Here is an 8,925-nt window from a genome sequence, read left to right as displayed (position 1 = left end):
ACCTAGGTACCCTTGGGTATGATGATGCCTTTTCAGGTATAACACCAAAAAGATGATTCATGAATAAAATAATTGATAATCTAGACCTCATTAAAATTAAAAATTTTTGCATTGTGAGAGACAATGTCAAGAGAATCAGAGGGAAAAAAAGGGTCATAGACTGGAATAAAATTTTTGCAAAAGATACACATCTGATAAATGATAGTTATCAAAAATATATAGAAATACTTTAAACTTAGCAATAAGAAATCAATCTGATTAAAAAGTGGGCCAAATACCTTAACAGACACCTCACCAAAGAACATAATGCACATGGCAAATAAACATATGAGAAAGTCATCATATGTCATCAGGAAAATGCAAATTAAAACAAGATACCACTACACATCTATTACAATGGCCAAAATCCAAAACACTGACAGCACCAAATGTTGGTGTAGGATGTAGAACAGCAGAAATTCTCATACATTTCTAGTGGAAAAGCAAAATGGTACAACCACCTTGGAGGATTGTTTGGCAGGTTTTTTACAAACATACTTTAACCATAAAATCCAGCATTCATGCTCCTTGGTATTTATGCAAAGGGGTTGAAAATTTGTGTCCACATAAACACCTGCACACAGCTTTGCTTTGTTTGTAGCAGCTTTACTCATAATTGCCATAGCTCGGGAGCAACCAAGGCATCCTTCCATAAGTGATGGTGAATAAACTGACATAATTCAGACAATGGAATATTATTCATCACTAAAAAGAAATTACCTATCACAACCAGAAAACCATAAAAAAAATGGATGAACTTTAAATGAATGTTACTAAATGAAAAAGCGCCAATGTGAGAAGGCTACATATAATTCCAACTATGTGACATTCTGGAAAAGGCAAAAGTATGGACAAAATAATAAAGGCCAGTGTTTTCCAGGGGTGGCAGATAACATTGGCAAAGAGATAAATAGGCAAAGAAAGAAACAAATAGGCAAGCACAGAGGATTTTTAAGGCTGTGAAAATACTCTGATGCTCTCATGGTGGATGTATGTCATTGTATGCTTGTCCAAACCCATGGAATGTGTAACACCAAGAGTGAACCTAAAGGTAAATTATGGACTTTGGGTGATTATGATTCATCGATTTAAGTTCATCCTTGGTAAAAATGTACCACTCTGATGAGTGATGTTGATAATGGTGGAAGCATGTGTGGAAGAAGGAAGTGTGTGGGAAATCTCTGTGTCCTCTTAATTTCATTGTAAACCCAAAACTGCTCTAAACAGAGTTTTTAAAAACTGCAACATTCACAAGGGAGATTTTAAGATTAGAAAAACCTCAGGGGGAAAATAATATGAGAATGTTATATCTAAGGAGACCTGCTTCCCCCTCAATATCTCTGTTCCTGACGCTCACTCTCATCTGCTGACTTTATTTCTTCTTCACCAAGAAAATTGAAGCAATCAGGAAAAAAAAAAAAAAAAACTTTTATAGATTACCCGTACTATATCTATCAACTTTCTACATCTCTGCCCATGTACTTTCTCCTTGTTTCTACAGATAGGCTGAAAATGCTCCTGGCTAAAGCTATTTCTTCAATTGTGCAACCGCCCCGATGCCTTCTTGCCTATTTAAAAATACTGTTCTAGCAATACTCTCCTTATTTCCATGATTGACAGTTTTATCATTTATAAATGATGATTCTATCAGAACAAGTATATACTATTTCTCTCATCATTAAAAAGTAAATTGCCTTTTGACCTCACTTTACCTTCCAGGACAGCCCTATTTCTCTCCTCCTATTACAGCAAAATTCCTTGAGAGATTTCTCTATACTTGCAATCTTTAATTTCTCCTTTCCCATTTTTTTATGTACCCACTAGTTTAGGATTTCATCTCACTCCCTCTACAGCTTTCTTAATAGCACCAGTAACTGACTCTTTACTAAATCTTCAGGACACTACATAGTTTGGCTTTTCTCCTGCCTCTCAAGACCCTTTATCACTCTCTTTTTCACAGGTCTTACTTATCAGGTCTTCAACTTCTAAGTGTTGGTATACCTTAAGGCTCATTCCTCAGATGGTTTCTCTAATCTTTCTTCCTGCTTCAGAATTACATCTAACAGTTTATCTATATGCCCAAGTTTATATTTCCAGCCAGACTTTTCCCTTGAACACTAATATATCTATTAGTTTTGTATTATTGCTATAACAAATTACCACAAAACAAGTTTAAAACAATGCAAATTTATTCTCATACAGTTCTGAAGGTCACCAATCTAACATCACAGTATCAATAGAGAACTTTGCTTTTGGAGATTTGGGGAAAGAATGCATTTGTTCCTTGGATTTTCAGCTTCTAGAATTTTTCTGCATTCCTTATCTCATGGCCATATGTTTGTATTATTCCAACCTTTTGCTTCCACTATCACATCTCCTGCTACTGACTCTGATCTCCTCTCTCCATTTTATAAGAACCTTTATGCTTACATGGGCTCATATGGATAATCCAGGATAATCCCTCCATCTCAAAATTCCTAATCACATCTGTAAAGCCCTTTTTGCAGCATAAAGGATCATTTACAGGTCCTAAGGATTAGAACATGAACATTTTTGAGGGGTCATTATTCAGTCTGCTACAATATCCAATGCCAACTAAAGCCTCTATTTGAATGCCATCTCAAACATAAAATGGCCAAAACTGAGCTTTTGAAATTCCGTCACAAACCACCACCTCTGTTAATTGCAACTCCATTCTTAAAATTTCTTGGTCAAAATGTTTGAAACCATCTTTGATATATCTATTTCTGTAAAAGTCCCAAACACAATTCTTTAATAAGCAAACCTTATTGGATATGTCTTCAAAATTCAGAATGTTATCACTTTTTACCACTTCCAGTCTCACTAACCTGGACCATGCCACCATTCCTCCTATCTATATTATAGCAATAGTTTTGCTTCTGGTGCCTTGTAATCTATTCTCAACACAATAGGCAAAAATAAATATTAAAACTGATATCAAATCATGTTGCTTTTCTGCTTAAATGTGTTACCACCCAATTTTTAGCAAAAAATAAACTTAACAAGGGATTGCCTAAATGTTAAACATACATGATAAATCCATGAACACCCTTAAATGCTTTAAGATTTTATTTTTGACTCTGGATTTTTGTAGACTTGCTCTTAACTAAAGTTGGCTATGATACAATTGGTTTATATTGAAAGATGATACCAATAACCCCAGGAATTTGTATTTTACTCTACAGATAATATTGACCATATCACGTTGTGTTCTATATAATCAATACAAACTATAGATTAAATGCCTTATGTTACCTGAATCAAGATAAATTATACTTCTGAGAAACTGATTTTTCCTTTTGAATATTTGACCTCTTAACTAGTTATATCCTCCCTTGCATTAGATACTAGGAAGAATGGAGTCAAATGAATGTCTTCTGATTTACAAATATGTCCTTATGAGCATGTGTTTTGTCTATTGATAATATACCTGACCTTTCTTGTTTTTTCTACCATCTTTCCTTGGATTGACCATTTTTGCTTACTTATTTATTTATTTTGGGGGGGCTGGATACAGTATACTTTATGGTACAAAACAAGGTACGCCAAACGCCTCCCCTTCTTAAGGGGTTATGTGATAGAAACTGTGAAGAGTTCGGGAGATTCTCAGTGTGTTGGAGGATGAGTTGGGGCAAGGATTCCCCAGCAGTTAAGGACCTCTCTCTTCCTCTTTCACTGTGGTGGTAGTCCAGGGGACTCTTACTCCTTGGACACCGTGTAGACCATGAGGTCAACCACCTGGTTGCTGTAGCTAAATTTATTGTCATACCATAAAATGAGTTTGAAAAAGTGGTCATTGAAGGCAATGATCCTCAATTCTGGCCCCAGCATCAAAGGTGGAAGAGCGAGTGTTACTGTTAATGTTGTAGGAGACACTGAGGCGCCTGTATGGCTCAGTCAGTTGAGTGCTTAACTCTTGATTTTACCTCAGGTCATGATCCCAGGGTCGTGGGATTGAGCTCTGCATCAGGCTCTGCACTGAGCATGGAGCCTGCTTGGTATTCTCTTTCTCTCTCTCTCTCTCTCTGTATCTCTCTCTGTCTCTCTCTCTCCCTCTCTCCCTCTCTCCCTCTCCCTCTCCCTCTAACCCTTTTCCTGCTCTTGTGTTCTCTCTCTTTGTCTCTGTCTCCCTCTTTCTTAAAAAAATAGTTGCAAGAAACAACCTGGTCCTCAGTGTAGCCTAGGATGCCCTTGAGTATGGTCCTCTGATGCCTGCTTCACCACCTTCTTGATATTATCATATTTGGCAGCTTTCTCCAAGAAGCAGGTCAGATCCATGACTGACACATTGAGAATGGGGACACCAAAAGCTATGCCAATGAGCTTCCCATTCAACTCAGAGGTGACCTTGCCTACAGCCTTGGTAGTGCCAGTAGAAGCAGGGAGAGTGTTCAGGGCAGCCTCTTGGGCAACATGCCACCATTTCTTAGAAGGCCTGTCCATGCTCTTCTGGATGACAGTGATAGCATGGACTGTGGTCATGAGTCCCTCCACGATGCCAAAGTTGTCATAGATGACATTGGTCAGAGGGGTCAAGCAGTTGGTGGTGCAGGAGGCATTGCTGACGATCTTGAGAGAGTTGTCATACTTCTGGTTCACACCCATCACAACCATGGCATGAACAGGCATGGCAGAGATGTTGATCCTCTTGGCTTCACGCTTTAAGTGAGTCCAGACTTCTCCATGGTGGTGAAGACTCCAGTGGACTCCACAACATACTCAGCACCAGCATTACTCCATTTGATGTAGGCAGGATCTCGTTCCTGGAAGTGGAGATATGCTTTCCATCTATGACAGGCATTCCATTCTTAACCTTGACTGTGCTGTGGACTTTGCCATGGGTGGAATCATACTGGAACACATAGACCCTATAGTTGAGGTCAGTGAAGGGGTCATTGATGGCAACAATATTCACATCAAATAAAATTCACATCACATAAAATGCAACACAAGATTTACTGGTGTAATTACTATTATTTCAAAGGTTGGCCTGGGATGAAGTAATTGGGACAGTTATTGATTTTTCCTTTCAGCTCAGTCTCCAATAAGGCTTAACACTAAGTCTGCACTTTTTAAAAAAATTTAGATGCTTTATTCATCATGTTTTTACATTACTTTTTATTTCTTAAATATTGTATTAAATATTTACCTTAATTACTGAATTTTTTTTTGGTAACCCTTTAAAAGTTTGCCCAAGGCAAGTGCCTCACTTTCCTTTCTGTCTACTCAGCTCTGTTTCATGGAAGCTCTAATGCAAAAATAGATAAATATAAAGAATACCTTTCATATACTCTTATTTGCTTAGCATATTCCACCTAGCGAAACTAGAACTATCTAGCATACCGACCAAGATGTTTTATGATCTCACCACAAAATTTGGACTCATATTTAGCACAAATATGAGGGGAGGATGGTCATTGTGATCATTGGTAAATGTTTCAGCTTAAAAATCATAATAACCCTTAACAAAATCCATTTCAATCCTGAATTTAATTAATGAGAAAATCTGTATACAGAACAAATATTAAGTATGAGATTACATATGGAAATTCAGAATCCCCCTGGACACCCAAGAGAGTACACTGAAAGCTATTAGAATTATTAAAAGGGTTCATTATATAGCCATATGAAAAATACAGAAACCAACAACCTTTCTTCAGACCCGCACAAAGAAGTTAAGTTTTTTAATGTTTATTCATTTTGAGAGAGAGAGAGCGTGTGCCTGCATGTGCATGAATTGGGGAGGGGCAGAGAGAGAGAGAGAGGAGACACAGAATCAGAAGCAGGCTCCAGGCTCTGAGCTGTCAGCACAGAGCCTGATGCAGGGCTTGAACTCACAAACCATGAGATCATGACATCAGCCAAAGTCGAACACTTAACTGACTGAGGCACCCAGGCGCCCCATGAGAATGCTACGAATTTAAATTGTTATATTAACTCATAGGTTTAAGGTAATGCCAAATAAGGACCAGTGATACTTTTAGAACTTGAAGAAATTTGACTTTCAGAATGGCAGAGTAAGACCTCTGAAGATCCACTTCTCCATTAAAGCAACCAGAAGAACACTGACAAAAATGTCAAAACTATTTTTTCTGGAAAAAAAAAAGCCAAGATTTTTTTTATTAAAAATCCTGTCTTGCTATATAATACCTGTTAAAACCAGCAGTTTGAGGCAGAATGAGTTAGGAGTGCCCATAAAGTCCCATTCCCAGAGATTTGTCACTAATTTACCTGTCTGGCAGCTTGCTAAAAAGCACGATTCTCAGGATTTATCTTTATTTGGTCTTAGTCAAAACTCTCCCTTTGAATGAGGGGCCCTATCCTCAGGGTATTTGTCCAAAACAACCAGTAGCAATTGTTTAACTTCACATCTGTCTCAGGTGGTGTTACTTGTTGGGGTTAGCAAAAGGCTGACCAAAATGCTTAAAAGGGAAAATTTGGAAACTAAGATGTTTGTAAGGAGCTTGAAAAGCTAAGGCATATTCCAGAAATCTTATAAGAAATCTAAAAACCCATGTTCAGGTCTATGTACATGTCCAGAAAAGAGATGGAAGGGCCCTAATATCTCAGCTAGGCCTGACCTTGAGACTCTGCAAGCAGAAAGTGAAAGCTAATGCAAAGGAGTAAACTGATCCAGTAATATTGAAATTAAGCCACAACATTCAGCAAGGAAAGAGAGACCTATTTGATCTAAGCATTAAATCTCAGTCCGTTCATTAGGTGACCACTAAAGAAATAAAGCATAGATTTCAGTGGCTACACATGACAAACAATGCAGACTGTACATAATTAATCCAGGAAAATCACTAAATGAACAGCAACATTAACAACAGCAAAGAAAACAAAAAACAAAAACAAAAACAAAACAAAAAAATAACAAACCTGGGGAATAGGAATCTGATTTCTAGAATTGCCATGTAAATGATTGATTTTTAACAGCCATTTGAGGTGTAATTGATACACAAAATGCCACACATATTTAATATACAAAATTTTGTGAGTTTGAGCATAGGCATGCACCCATGAAACCATCATCACAATTAAGATAATAAATATATCAATCATCTTTAAAAGTTTCTTCACACCCCTTTGGTTTTTTGTTTTGTTTTGTGGTAAGAACGTTTAAGAGATCTATCCTCCTAACAAAATTTTTAACTGCACAATACGATATTGTTAATTATAGTCACCATGTTGTACCACAGATCTAGAAAAATATTGGTCTTGCATAACGAAAACTTTATGCCCATGAACAACTCCCCATTTCCCCCTTCCCCTAACCCTGCCAACCACCATTCTACTCTCTGCTTCTATGAGTCTGCCTCTTTTAGATACCTCATGGAAGTAGAATCATGCAATATTTGCCCTTCTGTGACTAGCTTGTTTCATGTAGTGTAATTTTGCTGTTTAGGTAGATGCAGTATTTCTCTCTGAATTATAGCTACATAAATTTGATAAGAATAAAACATAAACTAAACAGACAAAAATTGCTTATAATAGCTTCTGTAGACTAAATATAGGTAATTTACTTAGGTTTTATTCTAAAACTACTTTCAGAAACCCCTTTAGGGGCCAAGACTTCATTTATTTATTACTTGTTAGATTAGTCATGTAACTCCAGGAAAATACGGGTTTATTAACAGATATCATTATTCTAAACACAGGGTCAGAAAATGATTGTTCCTTCCTAAAAAGTCATTTTATATGTGCTTCAAAAAAGAAAAGGAACATAAAATTTTTTTAAATCTCCTATGAGAACACTATTTCAAAGAAACTGAGTCCATAAGTGCAACAGAAACAAATTTGGATAATAAATCAATGTGCTTAATGTACCTTGAAACTTCAAACTACTACTTTATTTTTAAAGCACTTTATTTTTTAAACAAATATATTTAAGCCAGATTTTAATATATACATTACAATTCTACGTTTTTATTATGTAGGCAACTTAAAAAATATGGTGACTTGAGCCTTAAAGATTTAGTAAAATAGACTCAATCTTATTAATAGAGATTTCTTCATCATTTGATCCAATACCTGGTCATATATGACACCATCAATGACTTCCTATTCATTGTTAATAACCACAGTATTAGTAGAGCTATTAACAAGTAAAGTGGAAAGTGAAACATAAAATTCTGTTGTAATTTAACTTGTAATATTCCATGTTCATTTAAAATACATTTGGTTACAAAAAACTTACTAGTGGCATCTACAATAGAGATACTTTGCTAATATATATTTCAAAGGAGCTGATGCATTTTGTTTATAATATTTATATTTTTAGCATAGTTCTTTTCCTGAAAGAAAATAAAAAGATAAATCCTTATTGAGTATTAACATCTTCCATTAGTGTAGATGGTTTCCCCTAAATTTATAACTAGCCTGGAACCACTAGAGGGCAAGCTTTACATTATAATGAAACGAATTCACTCTCACATTCATTGTAATAGTACACATTTAAAATGTTTAAAAATGACTGTTTTAAGAGTAGAAATTTGTTCCAATATAACTAACTTCTTTTTCTTTGAGAGCTAAATTAAACTAAATTTTATCTTACATATATTCGCTAATTTAGCACTCAAGTGCAGTAATTTTTAAATTTTTGACATGACCATTTCTTTCAGAACCAGTGTTAGAGGAAACATGCAAAACCACATCTTCATAAAATTATGTTCAATACCAAATAAATACTGCTTCCAAATGGTTAGTTCACAAACAAATTAGTGGTTGAACTAATCTGTGTGCTCCCTTGGTACTTTCCTCTCTAGTAGGTGAAAGGAGTTCAGCATGAAACTTTAGTAGCCGGGGTTAAGTCAAAATCTTTGTACCTGGCACAGAGTTCCTCAGTCATCAAAGAAAACCTAA

The 8,925-nt window shown here is 36.0% G+C and overlaps 1 pseudogene; it reads right to left on the bottom strand.

Annotated features, from left to right (window-relative positions):
- Positions 1–3,759: 3,759 nt before the first annotated feature.
- Positions 3,760–7,353, bottom strand: LOC124528623 (glyceraldehyde-3-phosphate dehydrogenase-like; annotated as a pseudogene).
- Between the last annotated feature and the right edge of the window lie 1,572 nt (positions 7,354–8,925).

Source organism: Lynx rufus, unplaced genomic scaffold, assembly GCF_022079265.1.
Source record: "Lynx rufus isolate CCGP_SWC_20201006 ecotype Redwood Valley unplaced genomic scaffold, mLynRuf1.p SCAF_6, whole genome shotgun sequence".
NCBI classification, from domain to species: Eukaryota; Metazoa; Chordata; class Mammalia; order Carnivora; family Felidae; genus Lynx; species Lynx rufus.
This window is presented reverse-complemented; position numbering and strand designations above follow the sequence as displayed.